This window comes from Pseudophryne corroboree, chromosome 8 (assembly GCF_028390025.1).
Source record: "Pseudophryne corroboree isolate aPseCor3 chromosome 8, aPseCor3.hap2, whole genome shotgun sequence".
In the NCBI taxonomy this organism is placed as follows: Eukaryota; Metazoa; Chordata; class Amphibia; order Anura; family Myobatrachidae; genus Pseudophryne; species Pseudophryne corroboree.
The window spans coordinates 170,657,418-170,680,324 of record NC_086451.1 but is presented as its reverse complement, the minus strand read 5'-3'; the positions used below and the strand labels follow the sequence as shown (position 1 = coordinate 170,680,324).

Genomic DNA, 22,907 nt, shown 5'->3' with positions numbered 1-22,907 from the left:
TACCTCTGGGTTATGGGCCCAGCATGCTTCCATTGCAGTACTCTGCTGCACATGTAAGTGCAAGAGATCCTGAAGCACTCACTCATCATGGGAAAGTACCAATGTGTTTCTTCGTTGGTGGATGGAAGAAACATCTTACAAAAACTCTCCAGATTATTGACTTTTTAAAGTTTTTCTAGGAAATGTTTTAGATGAATGCTTATTAGCCTTTGTCAGTATGTACTTTTGCAAAGTGTCTCTGTGGTGCAATCAGTTAGTGTGTACGGCTATAAACCAGAAGGTTGGTGGTTCAATCCCACCCAGGGACGTAATTGACCTTGTGAACAGATTTTGGTGATCTTTAAGTAGACAAGTCAAAATTTCAAATCCCCTCTTATGGTGTAGGGTACCTGGCCTTCTCTGATGTAATCAGAGTTAGATTTGATTCAGTGATTTTATAAAAACAGCTAGGAAGCACAATTTAGCAGTGGGTTGCAGAGAAAAAGAAATATGCTGGCAAAAAAATCCAATTGAGTGATTAAACAGCTCTTCATTTTCTGGCTTTATTTTTATGCTAACAAATTTGTTCTCTGAAAAGTGTCCACAAAGCCAAGTCTCTGATGAACACCTTTGTAAGGATGGTTTTTCACCTATTACTAAATTAAACTTGCTTCATTGGAAAGGCAGCAAGATGCATCCTCATTTCAATGTCTACTGAAATAATACAGGTTGACACCAGGAAACATTAACGCCAATGCATCCTTGCTGCTTTCTCATGTGGAAGTCTGTTTAATGTGAAAACAAGGTGATATCAAATTAGCACACAGGTAAGGAATTAAGAAAATCTTTATTTAAGGGTGAAGATGTTTCTCACAAAATCGTTGCCCCAATGCATCATTGAAATTCAAGCTGGAAAGATGATTTTAATATATCACTTGTACATTTTGTATTGCTCTTCTGGTGACAATGTAGTTTGTTTTTGTCAATTACCATTTTAATAATAGGGTAAAGAAAATTAAGTGGATTTTTGAAAGAAAACAATACTGTCAATATACTATTAAAACAAATTAAAATGGTAAAAGTTATTGTACTTTAAGTAAACATAAAATAGCTAACATATCAATCCCAGTTTTGGATTACTTTAATTAAAAAAAAAAATGCATATAGCAGAGGATAGTTTCAATCTGCCTACCTCAGGGTAATGGGCCCAGCATGCTTCCATTGCAGTACTCTGCTGCACATGTAAGTGCAAGAGATCCTGAAGCACTCATCTCATCATGGGAAAGTACCAATGTGTTTCTTCGTTGGTTGAGTTAAGAAAATTCTTACAAAAACTCTCCAGATTATAGACTTTTTAAAGTTTTTCTAGGAAACGTTCTAGATGAATGCTTATTAGCTTTTGTCAGTATGTACTTTTTGCAAAGTGTCTCTGTGGCGCAATCGGTTAGTGTGTCTGGCTACTAACCAAAAGGTTGGTTGTTCAATCCCACCCAGGGACATAATTGACCTTGTGATCAGGTTTTGGTGATATTTAAGTAGACAAGTCAAAATTTCAAACCCCCTCTTATGGTGTAGGGTACCTGGCCTTCTCTGATGTAATCAGAGTTAGATTTGATTCAGTGATTTTATAAAAAACAGCTAGGAAGCACAATTTAGCAATGGGTTGCAGAGAAAAAAAATATGCTGGCAGAAAAATCCAATTGAGTGATTAAACAGCTCTTCATTTTCTGCCTTTATTTTTATGCTAACAAATTTGTTCTCTAAAAAGTATCCACAAAGCCAAGTCTCTGATTAACACCTTTGTAGGGATGGTTTTTCACCTATAACTAGATTAAACTTGCTTCATTGGAAAGGCAGCAAGATGCATCCTCATTTCAATGTCTACTGAAATAATACAGGTTGACACCAGGAAACATTAACGCCACTGCATCCTTGCTGCTTTCTCATGTAGAAGTCTGTTTAATGTGAAAACAAGGTGATATCTAATTAGCACACAGGTAAGGAATTAAGAAAATCTTTATTTAAGGGTGAAGATGTTTCTCACAAAATCGTTGCCCCAATGCATCATTGAAATTCAAGCTGGAAAGATGATTTTAATATATCACTTGTACATTTTGTATTGCTCTTCTGGTGACAATGTAGTTTGTTTTTGTCAATTACCCTTTTAATAATAGGGTAAAGAAAATTAAGTGGATTTTTTAAAGAAAACTATACTGTCAATATACTATTAAAACAAATTAAAATGGTAAAAGTTATTGTACTTTAATGAAAAATAAAAGAGCAAAAATATCAATCCCAGTTTTGATTACTTAAATTAACAAAAAAAATGCATATAGCAAAGGATAGTTTCAATCTGCCTACCTCTGGGTTATGGGCCCAGCATGCTTCCATTGCAGTACTCTGCTGCACATGTAAGTGCAAGAGATCCTGAAGCACTCACTCATCATGGGAAAGTACCAATGTGTTTCTTCGTTGGTTGATGGAAGAAACATCTTACAAAAACTCTCCAGCTTATTAACTTTTTAAAGTTTTTCTAGGAAACGTTCTAGATGTATGCTTATTAGCCTTTGTCAGTATATACTTTTTGCAAAGTGTCTCTGTGGCGCAATCGGGTAGTGTGTCTGGCTACTAACCAAAAGGTTGGTGGTTCAATCCCACCCAGGGAAGTAATTGAACTTGTTATCAGATTTTGGTGATCTTTAAGTAGACAAGTCAAAATTTCAAACCCCCTCTTATGGTGTAGGGTACCTGGCCTTCTCTGATGTAATCAGAGTTAGATTTGATTCAGTGATTTTATAAAAACAGCTAGGAAGCACAATTTAGCAGTGGGTTGCAGAGAAAAAGAAATATGCTGGCAAAAAAAATCCAATTGAGTGATTAAACAGCTCTTCATTTTCTGGCTTTATTTTTATGCTAACAAATTTGTTCTCTGAAAAGTGTCCACAAAGCCAAGTCTCTGATTAACACCTTTGTAGGGATGGTTTTTCACCTATTACTAAATTAAACTTGCTTCATTGGAAAGGCAGTAAGATGCATCCTCATTTCAATGTCTACTGAAATAATACAGGTTGACACCAGGAAACATTAACGCCACTGCATCCTTGCTGCTTTCTCATGTAGAAGTCTGTTTAATGTGAAAACAAGGTGATATCTAATTAGCACACAGGTAAGGAATTAAGAAAATCTTTATTTAAGGGTGAAGATGTTTCTCACAAAATCGTTGCCCCAATGCATCATTGAAATTCAAGCTGGAAAGATGATTTTAATATATCACTTGTACATTTTGTATTGCTCTTCTGGTGACAATGTAGTTTGTTTTTGTCAATTACCCTTTTAATAATAGGGTAAAGAAAATTAAGTGGATTTTTTAAAGAAAACTATACTGTCAATATACTATTAAAACAAATTAAAATGGTAAAAGTTATTGTACTTTAAGTAAAAATAAAAGAGCAAAAATATCAATCCCAGTTTTGATTACTTAAATTAACAAAAAAAAATGCATATAGCAAAGGATAGTTTCAATCTGCCTACCTCTGGGTTATGGGCCCAGCATGCTTCCATTGCAGTACTCTGCTGCACATGTAAGTGCAAGAGATCCTGAAGCACTCACTCATCATGGGAAAGTACCAATGTGTTTCTTCGTTGGTTGATGGAAGAAACATCTTACAAAAACTCTCCAGATTATTGACTTTTTAAAGTTTTTCTAGGAAACGTTCTAGATGTATGCTTATTAGCCTTTGTCAGTACGTACTTTTTACAAAGTGTCTCTGTGGCGCAATCGGTTAGTGTGTCTGGCTACTAACCAAAAGGTTGGTGGTTCAATCCCAACCAGGGACGTAATTGACCTTGTTATCAGATTTTGGTGATCTTTAAGTAGACAAGTCAAAATTTCAAACCCCCTGTTATGGTGTAGGGTACCTGGCCTTCTCTGATGTAATCAGAGTTAGATTTGATTCAGTGATTTTATAAAAACAGCTAGGAAGCACAATTTAGCAGTGGGTTGCAGAGAAAAAGAAATATGCTGGAAAAAAAATCCAATTGAGTGATTAAACAGCTCTTCATTTTCTGGCTTTATTTTTATGCTAACAAATTTGTTCTCTGAAAAGTGTCCACAAAGCCAAGTCTCTGATTAACACCTTTGTAGGGATGGTTTTTCACCTATTACTAAATTAAACTTGCTTCATTGGAAAGGCAGCAAGATGCATCCTCATTTCAATTTCTACTGAAATAATACAGGTTGACACCAGGAAACATTAACGCCACTGCATCCTTGCTGCTTTCTCATGTGGAAGTCTGTTTAATGTGAAAACAAGGTGATATCTAATTAGCACACAGGTAAGGAATTAAGAAAATCTTTATTTAAGGGTGAAGATGTTTCTCACAAAATCGTTGCCCCAATGCATCATTGAAATTCAAGCTGGAAAGATGATTTTAATATATCACTTGTACATTTTGTATTGCTCTTCTGGTGACAATGTAGTTTGTTTTTGTCAATTACCATTTTAATAATAGGGTAAAGAAAATTAAGTGGATTGTTGAAAGAAAACAATACTGTCAATATACTATTAAAACAAATTAAAATGGTAAAAGTTATTGTACTTTAAGTAAACATAAAATAGCTAACATATCAATACCAGTTTTGGATTACTTTAATTAACAAAAAAAATGCATATAGCAGAGGATAGTTTCAATCTGCCTACCTCTGGGTAATGGGCCCAGCATGCTTCCATTGCAGTACTCTGCTGCACATGTAAGTGCAAGAGATCCTGAAGCACTCACTCATCATGGGAAAGTACCAATTTGTTTCTTCGTTGGTTGATTTAAGAAAATTCTTACAAAAACTCTCCAGATTATTGACTTTTTAAAGTTTTTCTAGGAAATGTTCTAGATGAATGCTTATTAGCCTTTGTCAGTATGTACTTTTTGCAAAGTGTCACTGTGGCGCAATCGGTTAGTGTGTCCGGCTACTAACCAAAAGGTTGGTGGTTTAATCCCACCCAGGGACATAATTGACCTTGTGATCAGGTTTTGGTGATATTTAAGTAGACAAGTCAAAATTTCAAACCCCCTCTTATGGTGTAGGGTACCTGGCCTTCTCTGATGTAATCAGAGTTAGATTTGATTCAGTGATTTTATAAAAAACAGCTAGGAAGCACAATTTAGCAATGGGTTGCAGAGAAAAAAAATATGCTGGCAGAAAAATCCAATTGAGTGATTAAACAGCTCTTCATTTTCTGCCTTTATTTTTATGCTAACAAATTTGTTCTCTAAAAAGTGTCCACAAAGCCAAGTCTCTGATTAACACCTTTGTAGGGATGGTTTTTCACCTATAACTAAATTAAACTTGCTTCATTGGAAAGGCAGCAAGATGCATCCTCATTTCAATGTCTACTGAAATAATACAGGTTGACACCAGGAAACATTAACGCCACTGCATCCTTGCTGCTTTCTCATGTAGAAGTCTGTTTAATGTGAAAACAAGGTGATATCTAATTAGCACACAGGTAAGGAATTAAGAAAATCTTTATTTAAGGGTGAAGATGTTTCTCACAAAATCGTTGCCCCAATGCATCATTGAAATTCAAGCTGGAAAGATGATTTTAATATATCACTTGTACATTTTGTATTGCTCTTCTGGTGACAATGTAGTTTGTTTTTGTCAATTACCCTTTTAATAATAGGGTAAAGAAAATTAAGTGGATTTTTTAAAGAAAACTATACTGTCAATATACTATTAAAACAAATTAAAATGGTAAAAGTTATTGTACTTTAAGTAAAAATAAAAGAGCAAAAATATCAATCCCAGTTTTGATTACTTAAATTAACAAAAAAAAAATGCATATAGCAAAGGATAGTTTCAATCTGCCTACCTCTGGGTTATGGGCCCAGCATGCTTCCATTGCAGTACTCTGCTGCACATGTAAGTGCAAGAGATCCTGAAGCACTCACTCATCATGGGAAAGTACCAATGTGTTTCTTCGTTGGTTGATGGAAGAAACATCTTACAAAAACTCTCCAGATTATTGACTTTTTAAAGTTTTTCTAGTAAACGTTTTAGATGAATGCTTATTAGCCTTTGTCAGTATATACTTTTGCAAAGTGTCTCTGTGGCGCAATCAGTTAGTGTGTATGGCTATTAACCAAAAGGTTGGTGGTTCAATCCCACCCAGGGATGTAATTGACCTTGTTATCAGATTTTGGTGATCTTTAAGTAGACAAGTCAAAATTTCAAACCCCCTCTTATGGTGTAGGGTACCTGGCCTTCTCTGATGTAATCAGAGTTAGATTTGATTCAGTGATTTTATAAAAACAGCTAGGAAGCACAATTTAGCAGTGGGTTGCAGAGAAAAAGAAATATGCTGGCAAAAAAATCCAATTGAGTGATTAAACAGCTCTTCATTTTCTGGCTTTATTTTTATGCTAACAAATTTGTTCTCTGAAAAGTGTCCACAAAGCCAAGTCTCTGATTAACACCTTTGTAAGGATGGTTTTTCACCTATTACTAAATTAAACTTGCTTCATTGGAAAGGCAGCTTTCTCATGTGGAAGTCTGTTTAATGTGAAAACAAGGTGATATCTAATTAGCACACAGGTAAGGAATTAAGAAAATCTTTATTTAAGGGTGAAGATGTTTCTCACAAAATCGTTGCCCCAATGCATCATTGAAATTCAAGCTGGAAAGATGATTTTAATATATCACTTGTACATTTTGTATTGCTCTTCTGGTGACAATGTAGTTTGTTTTTGTCAATTACCATTTTAATAATAGGGTAAAGAAAATTAAGTGGATTTTTTAAAGAAAATAATACTTTCAATATACTATTAAAACAAATTAAAATGGTAAAAGTTATTGTACTTTAATGAAAAATAAAAGAGCAAAAATATCAATCCCAGTTTTGGATTACTTTAATTAACAAAAAAATATGCATATAGCAGAGGATAGTTTTAATCTGCCTACGTCTGGGTTATGGGCCCAGCATGCTTCCATTGCAGTACTTTGCTGCACATGTAAGTGCAAGAGATCCTGAAGCACTCACTCATCATGGGAAAGTACCAATGTGTTTCTTCGTTGGTGGATGGAAGAAACATCTTACAAAAACTCTCCAGATTATTGACTTTTTAAAGTTTTTCTAGGAAACGTTTTAGATGAATGCTTATTAGCCTTTGTCAGTATATACTTTTGCAAAGTGTCTCTGTGGCGCAATCAGTTAGTGTGAACGGCTATAAACCAAAAGGTTGGTGGTTCAATCCCACCCAGGGACGTAATTGACCTTGTGATCAGATTTTGGTGATCTTTAAGTAGACAAGTCAAAATTTCAAACCCCCTGTTATGGTGTAGGGTACCTGGCCTTTTCTGATGTAATCAGAGTTAGATTTGATTCAGTGATTTAATAAAAACAGCTAGGAAGCACAATTTAGCAGTGGGTTGCAGAGAAAAAGAAATATGCTGGCAAAAAAAATCCAATTGAGTGATTAAACAGCTCTTCATTTTCTGGCTTTATTTTTATGCTAACAAATTTGTTCTCTGAAAAGTGTCCACAAAGCCAAGTCTCTGATTAACACCTTTGTAGGAATGGTTTTTCACCTATTACTAAATTTAACTTGCTTCATTGGAAAGGCAGCAAGATGCATCTTCATTTCAATGTCTACTGAAATAATACAGGTTGACACCAGGAAACATTACCGCCACTGCATCCTTGCTGCTTTCTCATGTAGAAGTCTGTTTAATGTGAAAACAAGGTGATATCTAATTAGCACACAGGTAAGGAATTAAGAAAATCTTTATTTAAGGGTGAAGATGTTTCTCACAAAATCGTTGCCCCAATGCATCATTGAAATTCAAGCTGGAAAGATGATTTTAATATATCACTTGTACATTTTGTATTGCTCTTCTGGTGACAATGTAGTTTGTTTTTGTCAATTACCCTTTTAATAATAGGGTAAAGAAAATTAAGTGGATTTAAACAAATTAAAATGGTAAAAGTTATTGTACTTCAAGTAAAAATAAAAGAGCAAAAATATCAATCCCAGTTTTGATTACTTAAATTAACAAAAAAAATGCATATAGCAAAGGATAGTTTCAATCTGCCTACCTCTGGGTTATGGGCCCAGCATGCTTCCATTGCAGTACTCTGCTGCACATGTAAGTGCAAGAGATCCTGAAGCACTCACTCATCATGGGAAAGTACCAATGTGTTTCTTCGTTGGTTGATGGAAGAAACATTTTACAAAAACTCTCCAGATTATTGACTTTTTAAAGTTTTTCTAGGAAACGTTCTAGATGTATGCTTATTAGCCTTTGTCAGTAGGGACTTTTTGTGAAGTATCTCTGTGGCGCAATGGGTTAGTGTGTCCAGCTACTAACCAAAAGGTTGGTGGTTCAATCGCACCCAGGGACGTAATTGACCTTGTGATCAGATTTTGGTGATCTTTAAGTAGACAAGTCAAAATTTCAAACCCCCTGTTATGGTGTAGGGTACTTGGCCTTTTCTGATGTAATCAGAGTTAGATTTGATTCAGTGATATAATAAAAACAGCTAGGAAGCACAATTTAGCAGTGGGTTGCAGAGAAAAAGAAATATGCTGGCAAAAAAGTCCAATTGAGTGATTAAACAGCTCTTCATTTTCTGGCTTTATTTTTATGCTAACAAATTTGTTCTCTGAAAAGTATCCACAAAGCCAAGTCTCTGATTAACACCTTTGTAGGGATGGTTTTTCACCTATTACTAAATTAAACTTGCTTCATTGGAAAGGCAGCAAGATGCATCCTCATTTCAATGTCTACTGAAATAATACAGGTTGACACCAGGAAACATTAACGCCACTGCATCCTTGCTGCTTTCTCATGTAGAAGTCTGTTTAATGTGAAAACAAGGTGATATCTAATTAGCACACAGGTAAGGAATTAAGAAAATCTTTATTTAAGGGTGAAGATGTTTCTCACAAAATCGTTGCCCCAATGCATCATTGAAATTCAAGCTGGAAAGATGATTTTAATATATCACTTGTACATTTTGTATTGCTCTTCTGGTGACAATGTAGTTTGTTTTTGTCAATTACCCTTTTAATAATAGGGTAAAGAAAATTAAGTGGATTTTTTAAAGAAAACTATACTGTCAATATACTATTAAAACAAATTAAAATGGTAAAAGTTATTGTACTTTAAGTAAAAATAAAAGAGCAAAAATATCAATCCCAGTTTTGATTACTTAAATTAACAAAAAAAAAATGCATATAGCAAAGGATAGTTTCAATCTGCCTACCTCTGGGTTATGGGCCCAGTATGCTTCCATTGCAGTACTCTGCTGCACATGTAAGTGCAAGAGATCCTGAAGCACTCACTCATCATGGGAAAGTACCAATGTGTTTCTTCTTTGGTTGATGGAAGAAACATCTTACAAAAACTCTCCAGATTATTGACTTTTTAAAGTTTTTCTAGGAAACGTTTTAGATGAATGCTTATTAGCCTTTGTCAGTATGGACTTTTGCAAAGTGTCTCTGTGGCGCAATCAGTTAGTGTGTATGGCTATTAACCAAAAGGTTGGTGGTTCAATCCCACCCAGGGGCGTAATTGACCTTGTTATCAGATTTTGGTGATCTTAAAGTAGACAAGTCAAAATATCAAACCCCCTCTTATGGTGTAGGGTACCTGGCCTTCTCTGATGTAATCAGAGTTAGATTTGATTCAGTGATTTTATAAAAACAGCTAGGAAGCACAATTTAGCAGTGGGTTGCAGAGAAAAAGAAATATGCTGGCAAAAAAATCCAATTGAGTGATTAAACAGCTCTTCATTTTCTGGCTTTATTTTTATGCTAACAAATTTGTTCTCTGAAAAGTGTCCACAAAGCCAAGTCTCTGATTAACACCTTTGTAAGGATGGTTTTTCACCTATTACTAAATTAAACTTGCTTCATTGGAAAGGCAGCAAGATGCATCCTCATTTCAATGTCTACTGAAATAATACAGGTTGACACCAGGAAACATTAACGCCACTGCATCCTTGCTGCTTTCTCATGTAGAAGTCTGTTTAATGTGAAAACAAGGTGATATCTAATTAGCACACAGGTAAGGAATTAAGAAAATCTTTATTTAAGGGTGAAGATGTTTCTCACAAAATCGTTGCCCCAATGCATCATTGAAATTCAAGCTGGAAAGATGATTTTAATATATCACTTGTACATTTTGTATTGCTCTTCTGGTGACAATGTAGTTTGTTTTTGTCAATTACCCTTTTAATAATAGGGTAAAGAAAATTAAGTGGATTTTTTAAAGAAAACTATACTGTCAATATACTATTAAAACAAATTAAAATGGTAAAAGTTATTGTACTTTAAGTAAAAATAAAAGAGCAAAAATATCAATCCCAGTTTTGATTACTTAAATTAACAAAAAAAAAATGCATATAGCAAAGGATAGTTTCAATCTGCCTACCTCTGGGTTATGGGCCCAGTATGCTTCCATTGCAGTACTCTGCTGCACATGTAAGTGCAAGAGATCCTGAAGCACTCACTCATCATGGGAAAGTACCAATGTGTTTCTTCTTTGGTTGATGGAAGAAACATCTTACAAAAACTCTCCAGATTATTGACTTTTTAAAGTTTTTCTAGGAAACGTTTTAGATGAATGCTTATTAGCCTTTGTCAGTATGGACTTTTGCAAAGTGTCTCTGTGGCGCAATCAGTTAGTGTGTATGGCTATTAACCAAAAGGTTGGTGGTTCAATCCCACCCAGGGGTGTAATTGACCTTGTTATCAGATTTTGGTGATCTTAAAGTAGACAAGTCAAAATATCAAACCCCCTCTTATGGTGTAGGGTACCTGGCCTTCTCTGATGTAATCAGAGTTAGATTTGATTCAGTGATTTTATAAAAACAGCTAGGAAGCACAATTTAGCAGTGGGTTGCAGAGAAAAAGAAATATGCTGGCAAAAAAATCCAATTGAGTGATTAAACAGCTCTTCATTTTCTGGCTTTATTTTTATGCTAACAAATTTGTTCTCTGAAAAGTGTCCACAAAGCCAAGTCTCTGATTAACACCTTTGTAAGGATGGTTTTTCACCTATTACTAAATTAAACTTGCTTCATTGGAAAGGCAGCAAGATGCATCCTCATTTCAATGTCTACTGAAATAATACAGGTTGACACCAGGAAACATTAACGCCACTGCATCCTTGCTGCTTTCTCATGTGGAAGTCTGTTTAATGTGAAAACAAGGTGATATCTAATTAGCACACAGGTAAGGAATTAAGAAAATCTTTATTTAAGGGTGAAAATGTTTCTCACAAAATCGTTGCCCCAATGCATCATTGAAATTCAAGCTGGAAAGATGATTTTAATATATCACTTGTACATTTTGTATTGCTCTTCTGGTGACAATGTAGTTTGTTTTTGTCAATTACCATTTTAATAATAGGGTAAAGAAAATTAAGTGGATTTTTAAAAGAAAACAATTCTTTCAATATACTATTAAAACAAATTAAAATGGTAAAAGTTATTGTACTTTAATGAAAAATAAAAGAGCAAAAATATCAATCCCAGTTTTGGATTACTTTAATTAACAAAAAAAATGCATATAGCAGAGGATAGTTTTAATCTGCCTACCTCTGGGTTATGGGCCCAGCATGCTTCCATTGCAGTACTCTGCTGCACATGTAAGTGCAAGAGATCCTGAAGCACTCACTCATCATGGGAAAGTACCAATGTGTTTCTTCGTTGGTGGATGGAAGAAACATCTTACAAAAACTCTCCAGATTATTGACTTTTTAAAGTTTTTCTAGGAAATGTTTTAGATGAATGCTTATTAGCCTTTGTCAGTATGTACTTTTGCAAAGTGTCTCTGTGGTGCAATCAGTTAGTGTGTACGGCTATAAACCAGAAGGTTGGTGGTTCAATTCCACCCAGGGACGTAATTGACCTTGTGATCAGATTTTGGTGATCTTTAAGTAGACAAGTCAAAATTTCAAATCCCCTCTTATGGTGTAGGGTACCTGGCCTTCTCTGATGTAATCAGAGTTAGATTTGATTCAGTGATTTTATAAAAACAGCTAGGAAGCACAATTTAGCAGTGGGTTGCAGAGAAAAAGAAATTTGCTGGCAAAAAAATCCAATTGAGTGATTAAACAGCTCTTCATTTTCTGGCTTTATTTTTATGCTAACAAATTTGTTCTCTGAAAAGTGTCCACAAAGCCAAGTCTCTGATGAACACCTTTGTAAGGATGGTTTTTCACCTATTACTAAATTAAACTTGCTTCATTGGAAAGGCAGCAAGATGCATCCTCATTTCAATGTCTACTGAAATAATACAGGTTGACACCAGGAAACATTAACGCCAATGCATCCTTGCTGCTTTCTCATGTGGAAGTCTGTTTAATGTGAAAACAAGGTGATATCAAATTAGCACACAGGTAAGGAATTAAGAAAATCTTTATTTAAGGGTGAAGATGTTTCTCACAAAATCGTTGCCCCAATGCATCATTGAAATTCAAGCTGGAAAGATGATTTTAATATATCACTTGTACATTTTGTATTGCTCTTCTGGTGACAATGTAGTTTGTTTTTGTCAATTACCATTTTAATAATAGGGTAAAGAAAATTAAGTGGATTTTTGAAAGAAAACAATACTGTCAATATACTATTAAAACAAATTAAAATGGTAAAAGTTATTGTACTTTAAGTAAACATAAAATAGCTAACATATCAATCCCAGTTTTGGATTACTTTAATTAACAAAAAAAATGCATATAGCAGAGGATAGTTTCAATCTGCCTACCTCAGGGTAATGGGCCCAGCATGCTTCCATTGCAGTACTCTGCTGCACATGTAAGTGCAAGAGATCCTGAAGCACTCATCTCATCATGGGAAAGTACCAATGTGTTTCTTCGTTGGTTGAGTTAAGAAAATTCTTACAAAAACTCTCCAGATTATTGACTTTTTAAAGTTTTTCTAGGAAACGTTCTAGATGAATGCTTATTAGCCTTTGTCAGTATGTACTTTTTGCAAAGTGTCTCTGTGGCGCAATCGGTTAGTGTGTCTGGCTACTAACCAAAAGGTTGGTGGTTCAATCCCACCCAGGGACATAATTGACCTTGTGATCAGGTTTTGGTGATATTTAAGTAGACAAGTCAAAATTTCAAACCCCCTCTTATGGTGTAGGGTACCTGGCCTTCTCTGATGTAATCAGAGTTAGATTTGATTCAGTGATTTTATAAAAAACAGCTAGGAAGCACAATTTAGCAATGGGTTGCAGAGAAAAAAAATATGCTGGCAGAAAAATCCAATTGAGTGATTAAACAGCTCTTCATTTTCTGCCTTTATTTTTATGCTAACAAATTTGTTCTCTAAAAAGTATCCACAAAGCCAAGTCTCTGATTAACACCTTTGTAGGGATGGTTTTTCACCTATAACTAAATTAAACTTGCTTCATTGGAAAGGCAGCAAGATGCATCCTCATTTCAATGTCTACTGAAATAATACAGGTTGACACCAGGAAACATTAACGCCACTGCATCCTTGCTGCTTTCTCATGTAGAAGTCTGTTTAATGTGAAAACAAGGTGATATCTAATTAGCACACAGGTAAGGAATTAAGAAAATCTTTATTTAAGGGTGAAGATGTTTCTCACAAAATCGTTGCCCCAATGCATCATTGAAATTCAAGCTGGAAAGATGATTTTAATATATCACTTGTACATTTTGTATTGCTCTTCTGGTGACAATGTAGTTTGTTTTTGTCAATTACCCTTTTAATAATAGGGTAAAGAAAATTAAGTGGATTTTTTAAAGAAAACTATACTGTCAATATACTATTAAAACAAATTAAAATGGTAAAAGTTATTGTACTTTAAGTAAAAATAAAAGAGCAAAAATATCAATCCCAGTTTTGATTACTTAAATTAACAAAAAAAAATGCATATAGCAAAGGATAGTTTCAATCTGCCTACCTCTGGGTTATGGGCCCAGCATGCTTCCATTGCAGTACTCTGCTGCACATGTAAGTGCAAGAGATCCTGAAGCACTCACTCATCATGGGAAAGTACCAATGTGTTTCTTCGTTGGTTGATGGAAGAAACATCTTACAAAAACTCTCCAGCTTATTAACTTTTTAAAGTTTTTCTAGGAAACGTTCTAGATGTATGCTTATTAGCCTTTGTCAGTATATACTTTTTGCAAAGTGTCTCTGTGGCGCAATCGGGTAGTGTGTCTGGCTACTAACCAAAAGGTTGGTGGTTCAATCCCACCCAGGGAAGTAATTGAACTTGTTATCAGATTTTGGTGATCTTTAAGTAGACAAGTCAAAATTTCAAACCCCCTCTTATGGTGTAGGGTACCTGGCCTTCTCTGATGTAATCAGAGTTAGATTTGATTCAGTGATTTTATAAAAACAGCTAGGAAGCACAATTTAGCAGTGGGTTGCAGAGAAAAAGAAATTTGCTGGCAAAAAAAATCCAATTGAGTGATTAAACAGCTCTTCATTTTCTGGCTTTATTTTTATGCTAACAAATTTGTTCTCTGAAAAGTGTCCACAAAGCCAAGTCTCTGATTAACACCTTTGTAGGGATGGTTTTTCACCTATTACTAAATTAAACTTGCTTCATTGGAAAGGCAGTAAGATGCATCCTCATTTCAATGTCTACTGAAATAATACAGGTTGACACCAGGAAACATTAACGCCACTGCATCCTTGCTGCTTTCTCATGTAGAAGTCTGTTTAATGTGAAAACAAGGTGATATCTAATTAGCACACAGGTAAGGAATTAAGAAAATCTTTATTTAAGGGTGAAGATGTTTCTCACAAAATCGTTGCCCCAATGCATCATTGAAATTCAAGCTGGAAAGATGATTTTAATATATCACTTGTACATTTTGTATTGCTCTTCTGGTGACAATGTAGTTTGTTTTTGTCAATTACCCTTTTAATAATAGGGTAAAGAAAATTAAGTGGATTTTTTAAAGAAAACTATACTGTCAATATACTATTAAAACAAATTAAAATGGTAAAAGTTATTGTACTTTAAGTAAAAATAAAAGAGCAAAAATATCAATCCCAGTTTTGATTACTTAAATTAACAAAAAAAAATGCATATAGCAAAGGATAGTTTCAATCTGCCTACCTCTGGGTTATGGGCCCAGCATGCTTCCATTGCAGTACTCTGCTGCACATGTAAGTGCAAGAAATCCTGAAGCACTCACTCATCATGGGAAAGTACCAATGTGTTTCTTCGTTGGTTGATGGAAGAAACATCTTACAAAAACTCTCCAGATTATTGACTTTTTAAAGTTTTTCTAGGAAACGTTCTAGATGTATGCTTATTAGCCTTTGTCAGTACGTACTTTTTACAAAGTGTCTCTGTGGCGCAATCGGTTAGTGTGTCTGGCTACTAACCAAAAGGTTGGTGGTTCAATCCCACCCAGGGACGTAATTGACCTTGTTATCAGATTTTGGTGATCTTTAAGTAGACAAGTCAAAATTTCAAACCCCCTGTTATGGTGTAGGGTACCTGGCCTTCTCTGATGTAATCAGAGTTAGATTTGATTCAGTGATTTTATAAAAACAGCTAGGAAGCACAATTTAGCAGTGGGTTGCAGAGAAAAAGAAATATGCTGGAAAAAAAATCCAATTGAGTGATTAAACAGCTCTTCATTTTCTGGCTTTATTTTTATGCTAACAAATTTGTTCTCTGAAAAGTGTCCACAAAGCCAAGTCTCTGATTAACACCTTTGTAGGGATGGTTTTTCACCTATTACTAAATTAAACTTGCTTCATTGGAAAGGCAGCAAGATGCATCCTCATTTCAATTTCTACTGAAATAATACAGGTTGACACCAGGAAACATTAACGCCACTGCATCCTTGCTGCTTTCTCATGTGGAAGTCTGTTTAATGTGAAAACAAGGTGATATCTAATTAGCACACAGGTAAGGAATTAAGAAAATCTTTATTTAAGGGTGAAGATGTTTCTCACAAAATCGTTGCCCCAATGCATCATTGAAATTCAAGCTGGAAAGATGATTTTAATATATCACTTGTACATTTTGTATTGCTCTTCTGGTGACAATGTAGTTTGTTTTTGTCAATTACCATTTTAATAATAGGGTAAAGAAAATTAAGTGGATTTTTGAAAGAAAACAATACTGTCAATATACTATTAAAACAAATTAAAATGGTAAAAGTTATTGTACTTTAAGTAAACATAAAATAGCTAACATATCAATACCAGTTTTGGATTACTTTAATTAACAAAAAAAATGCATATAGCAGAGGATAGTTTCAATCTGCCTACCTCTGGGTAATGGGCCCAGCATGCTTCCATTGCAGTACTCTGCTGCACATGTAAGTGCAAGAGATCCTGAAGCACTCACTCATCATGGGAAAGTACCAATTTGTTTCTTCGTTGGTTGATTTAAGAAAATTCTTACAAAAACTCTCCTGATTATTGACTTTTTAAAGTTTTTCTAGGAAACGTTCTAGATGAATGCTTATTAGCCTTTGTCAGTATGTACTTTTTGCAAAGTGTCTCTGTGGCGCAATCGGTTAGTGTGTCTGGCTACTAACCAAAAGGTTGGTGGTTCAATCCCACCCAGGGACATAATTGACCTTGTGATCAGGTTTTGGTGATATTTAAGTAGACAAGTCAAAATTTCAAACCCCCTCTTATGGTGTAGGGTACCTGGCCTTCTCTGATGTAATCAGAGTTAGATTTGATTCAGTGATTTTATAAAAAACAGCTAGGAAGCACAATTTAGCAATGGGTTGCAGAGAAAAAAAATATGCTGGCAGAAAAATCCAATAGAGTGATTAAACAGCTCTTCATTTTCTGCCTTTATTTTTATGCTAACAAATTTGTTCTCTAAAAAGTGTCCACAAAGCCAAGTCTCTGATTAACACCTTTGTAGGGATGGTTTTTCACCTATAACTAAATTAAACTTGCTTCATTGGAAAGGCAGCAAGATGCATCCTCATTTCAATGTCTACTGAAATAATACAGGTTGACACCAGGAAACATTAACGCCACTGCATCCTTGCTGCTTTCTCATGTAGAAGTCTGTTTAATGTGAAAACAAGGTGATATCTAATTAGCACACAGGTAAGGAATTAAGAAAATCTTTATTTAAGGGTGAAGATGTTTCTCACAAAATCGTTGCCCCAATGCATCATTGAAATTCAAGCTGGAAAGATGATTTTAATATATCACTTGTACATTTTGTATTGCTCTTCTGGTGACAATGTAGTTTGTTTTTGTCAATTACCCTTTTAATAATAGGGTAAAGAAAATTAAGTGGATTTTTTAAAGAAAACTATACTGTCAATATACTATTAAAACAAATTAAAATGGTAAAAGTTATTGTACTTTAAGTAAAAATAAAAGAGCAAAAATATCAATCCCAGTTTTGATTACTTAAATTAACAAAAAAAAAATGCATATAGCAAAGGATAGTTTCAATCTGCCTACCTCTGGGTTATAGGCCCAGCATGCTTCCATTGCAGTACTCTGCTGCACATGTAAGTGCAAGAGATCCTGAAGCACTCACTCATCATGGGAAAGTACCAATGTGTTTCTTCGTTGGTTGATGGAAGAAACATCTTACAAAAACTCTCCAGATTATTGACTTTTTAAAGTTTTTCTAGTAAACGTTTTAGATGAATGCTTATTAGCCTTTGTCAGTATATACTTTTGCAAAGTGTCTCTGTGGCGCAATCAGTTAGTGTGTATGGCTATTAACCAAAAGGTTGGTGGTTCAATCCCACCCAGGGACGTAATTGACCTTGTTATCAGATTTTGGTGATCTTTAAGTAGACAAGTCAAAATTTCAAACCCCCTCTTATGGTGTAGGGTACCTGGCCTTCTCTGATGTAATCAGAGTTAGATTTGATTCAGTGATTTTATAAAAACAGCTAGGAAGCACAATTTAGCAGTGGGTTGCAGAGAAAAAGAAATATGCTGGCAAAAAAATCCAATTGAGTGATTAAACAGCTCTTCATTTTCTGGCTTTATTTTTATGCTAACAAATTTGTTCTCTGAAAAGTGTCCACAAAGCCAAGTCTCTGATTAACACCTTTGTAGGGATGGTTTTTCACCTATTACTAAATTAAACTTGCTTCATTGGAAAGGCAGCAAGATGCATCCTCATTTCAATTTCTACTGAAATAATACAGGTTGACACCAGGAAACATTAACGCCACTGCATCCTTGCTGCTTTCTCATGTGGAAGTCTGTTTAATGTGAAAACAAGGTGATATCTAATTAGCACACAGGTAAGGAATTAAGAAAATCTTTATTTAAGGGTGAAGATGTTTCTCACAAAATCGTTGCCCCAATGCATCATTGAAATTCAAGCTGGAAAGATGATTTTAATATATCACTTGTACATTTTGTATTGCTCTTCTGGTGACAATGTAGTTTGTTTTTGTCAATTACCATTTTAATAATAGGGTAAAGAAAATTAAGTGGATTTTTGAAAGAAAACAATACTGTCAATATACTATTAAAACAAATTAAAATGGTAAAAGTTATTGTACTTTAAGTAAACATAAAATAGCTAACATATCAATACCAGTTTTGGATTACTTTAATTAACAAAAAAAATGCATATAGCAGAGGATAGTTTCAATCTGCCTACCTCTGGGTAATGGGCCCAGCATGCTTCCATTGCAGTACTCTGCTGCACATGTAAGTGCAAGAGATCCTGAAGCACTCACTCATCATGGGAAAGTACCAATTTGTTTCTTCGTTGGTTGATTTAAGAAAATTCTTACAAAAACTCTCCAGATTATTGACTTTTTAAAGTTTTTCTAGGAAATGTTCTAGATGAATGCTTATTAGCCTTTGTCAGTATGTACTTTTCGCAAAGTGTCACTGTGGCGCAATCGGTTAGTGTGTCCGGCTACTAACCAAAAGGTTGGTGGTTTAATCCCACCCAGGGACATAATTGACCTTGTGATCAGGTTTTGGTGATATTTAAGTAGACAAGTCAAAATTTTAAACCCCCTCTTATGGTGTAGGGTACCTGGCCTTCTCTGATGTAATCAGAGTTAGATTTGATTCAGTGATTTTATAAAAAACAGCTAGGAAGCACAATTTAGCAATGGGTTGCAGAGAAAAAAAATATGCTGGCAGAAAAATCCAATAGAGTGATTAAACAGCTCTTCATTTTCTGCCTTTATTTTTATGCTAACAAATTTGTTCTCTAAAAAGTGTCCACAAAGCCAAGTCTCTGATTAACACCTTTGTAGGGATGGTTTTTCACCTATAACTAAATTAAACTTGCTTCATTGGAAAGGCAGCAAGATGCATCCTCATTTCAATGTCTACTGAAATAATACAGGTTGACACCAGGAAACATTAACGCCACTGCATCCTTGCTGCTTTCTCATGTAGAAGTCTGTTTAATGTGAAAACAAGGTGATATCTAATTAGCACACAGGTAAGGAATTAAGAAAATCTTTATTTAAGGGTGAAGATGTTTCTCACAAAATCGTTGCCCCAATGCATCATTGAAATTCAAGCTGGAAAGATGATTTTAATATATCACTTGTACATTTTGTATTGCTCTTCTGGTGACAATGTAGTTTGTTTTTGTCAATTACCCTTTTAATAATAGGGTAAAGAAAATTAAGTGGATTTTTTAAAGAAAACTATACTGTCAATATACTATTAAAACAAATTAAAATGGTAAAAGTTATTGTACTTTAAGTAAAAATAAAAGAGCAAAAATATCAATCCCAGTTTTGATTACTTAAATTAACAAAAAAAAAATGCATATAGCAAAGGATAGTTTCAATCTGCCTACCTCTGGGTTATGGGCCCAGCATGCTTCCATTGCAGTACTCTGCTGCACATGTAAGTGCAAGAGATCCTGAAGCACTCACTCATCATGGGAAAGTACCAATGTGTTTCTTCGTTGGTTGATGGAAGAAACATCTTACAAAAACTCTCCAGATTATTGACTTTTTAAAGTTTTTCTAGTAAACGTTTTAGATGAATGCTTATTAGCCTTTGTCAGTATATACTTTTGCAAAGTGTCTCTATGGCGCAATCAGTTAGTGTGTATGGCTATTAACCAAAAGGTTGGTGGTTCAATCCCACCCAGGGACGTAATTGACCTTGTTATCAGATTTTGGTGATCTTTAAGTAGACAAGTCAAAATTTCAAACCCCCTCTTATGGTGTAGGGTACCTGGCCTTCTCTGATGTAATCAGAGTTAGATTTGATTCAGTGATTTTATAAAAACAGCTAGGAAGCACAATTTAGCAGTGGGTTGCAGAGAAAAAGAAATATGCTGGCAAAAAAATCCAATTGAGTGATTAAACAGCTCTTCATTTTCTGGCTTTATTTTTATGCTAACAAATTTGTTCTCTGAAAAGTGTCCACAAAGCCAAGTCTCTGATTAACACCTTTGTAAGGATGGTTTTTCACCTATTACTAAATTAAACTTGCTTCATTGGAAAGGCAGCAAGATGCATCCTCATTTCAATGTCTACTGAAATAATACAGGTTGACACCAGGAAACATTATCGCCACTGCATCCTTGCTGCTTTCTCATGTGGAAGTCTGTTTAATGTGAAAACAAGGTGATATCTAATTAGCACACAGGTAAGGAATTAAGAAAATCTTTATTTAAGGGTGAAGATGTTTCTCACAAAATCGTTGCCCCAATGCATCATTGAAATTCAAGCTGGAAAGATGATTTTAATATATCACTTGTACATTTTGTATTGCTCTTCTGGTGACAATGTAGTTTGTTTTTGTCAATTACCATTTTAATAATAGGGTAAAGAAAATTAAGTGGATTTTTTAAAGAAAATAATACTTTCAATATACTATTAAAACAAATTAAAATGGTAAAAGTTATTGTACTTTAATGAAAAATAAAAGAGCAAAAATATCAATCCCAGTTTTGGATTACTTTAATTAACAAAAAAATATGCATATAGCAGAGGATAGTTTTAATCTGCCTACCTCTGGGTTATGGGCCCAGCATGCTTCCATTGCAGTACTTTGCTGCACATGTAAGTGCAAGAGATCCTGAAGCACTCACTCATCATGGGAAAGTACCAATGTGTTTCTTCGTTGGTGGATGGAAGAAACATCTTACAAAAACTCTCCAGATTATTGACTTTTTAAAGTTTTTCTAGGAAACGTTTTAGATGAATGCTTATTAGCCTTTGTCAGTATATACTTTTGCAAAGTGTCTCTGTGGCGCAATCAGTTAGTGTGAACGGCTATAAACCAAAAGGTTGGTGGTTCAATCCCACCCAGGGATGTAATTGACCTTGTGATCAGATTTTGGTGATCTTTAAGTAGACAAGTCAACATTTCAAACCCCCTCTTATGGTGTAGGGTACCTGGCCTTCTCTGATGTAATCAGAGTTAGATTTGATTCAGTGATTTTATAAAAACAGCTAGGAAGCACAATTTAGCAGTGGGTTGCAGAGAAAAAGAAATATGCTGGCAAAAAAATCCAATTGAGTGATTAAACAGCTCTTAATTTTCTGGCTTTATTTTTATGCTAACAAATTTGTTCTCTGAAAAGTGTCCACAAAGCCAAGTCTCTGATTAACACCTTTGTAGGGATGGTTTTTCACCTATTACTAAATTAAATTTGCTTCATTGGAAAGGCAGCAAGATGCATCCTCATTTCAATGTCTACTGAAATAATACGGGTTGACACCAGGAAACATTAACGCCACTGCATCCTTGCTGCTTTCTCATGTGGAAGACTGTTTAATGTGAAAACAAGGTGATATCTAATTAGCACACAGGTAAGGAATTAAGAAAATCTTTATTTAAGGGTGAAGATGTTTCTCACAAAATCGTTGCCCCAATGCATCATTGAAATTCAAGCTGGAAAGATGATTTTAATATATCACTTGTACATTTTGTATTGCTCTTCTGGTGACAATGTAGTTTGTTTTTGTCAATTACCATTTTAATAATAGGGTAAAGAAAATTAAGTGGATTTTTGAAAGAAAACAATACTGTCAATATACTATTAAAACAAATTAAAATGGTAAAAGTTATTGTACTTTAAGTAAAAATAAAAGAGCAAAAATATCAATCCCAGTTTTGATTACTTAAATTAAAAAAAAATGCATATAGCAAAGGATAGTTTCAATCTGCCTACCTCTGGGTTATGGGCCCAGCATGCTTCCATTGCAGTACTCTGCTGCACATGTAAGTGCAAGAAATCCTGAAGCACTCACTCATCATAGGAAAGTACCAATGTGTTTCTTCGTTGGTTGATGGAAGAAACATCTTACAAAAACTCTCCAGATTATTGACTTTTTAAAGTTTTTCTAGGAAACGTTCTAGATGTATGCTTATTAGCCTTTGTCAGTACGTACTTTTTACAAAGTGTCTCTGTGGCGCAATCGGTTAGTGTGTCTGGTTGGTGGTTCAATCCCACCCAGGGACGTAATTGACCTTGTTATCAGATTTTGGTGATCTTTAAGTAGACAAGTCAAAATTTCAAACCCCCTGTTATGGTGTAGGGTACCTGGCCTTCTCTGATGTAATCAGAGTTAGATTTGATTCAGTGATTTTATAAAAACAGATAGGAAGCACAATTTAGCAATGGGTTGCAGAGAAAAAGAAATATGCTGGGAAAAAAATCCAATTGAGTGATTAAACAGCTCTTCATTTTCTGGCTTTATTTTTATGCTAACAAATTTGTTCTCTGAAAAGTGTCCACAAAGCCAAGTCTCTGATTAACACCTTTGTAGGGATGGTTTTTCACCTATTACTAAATTAAACTTGCTTCATTGGAAAGGCAGCAAGATGCATCCTCATTTCAATTTCTACTGAAATAATACAGGTTGACACCAGGAAACATTAACGCCACTGCATCCTTGCTGCTTTCTCATGTGGAAGTCTGTTTAATGTGAAAACAAGGTGATATCTAATTAGCACACAGGTAAGGAATTAAGAAAATCT

At 34.7% G+C, this 22,907-nt stretch overlaps 3 non-coding genes across 3 annotated transcripts; all 3 read left to right on the top strand.

The window, feature by feature from the left end:
• The first annotated feature begins 12,980 nt into the window (after positions 1 to 12,980).
• On the top strand, positions 12,981 to 13,054 carry TRNAS-ACU (transfer RNA serine (anticodon ACU)). The gene has a single exon. It is a non-coding gene; the product is annotated as a tRNA-Ser (tRNA).
• A 2,265-nt stretch (positions 13,055 to 15,319) lies between these two features.
• On the top strand, positions 15,320 to 15,393 carry TRNAS-ACU (transfer RNA serine (anticodon ACU)). Its single transcript has one exon. It is a non-coding gene; the product is annotated as a tRNA-Ser (tRNA).
• A 1,095-nt stretch (positions 15,394 to 16,488) lies between these two features.
• TRNAS-ACU (transfer RNA serine (anticodon ACU)) lies at positions 16,489 to 16,562 on the top strand. Its single transcript has one exon. It is a non-coding gene; the product is annotated as a tRNA-Ser (tRNA).
• The last annotated feature ends 6,345 nt before the right edge of the window (positions 16,563 to 22,907 follow it).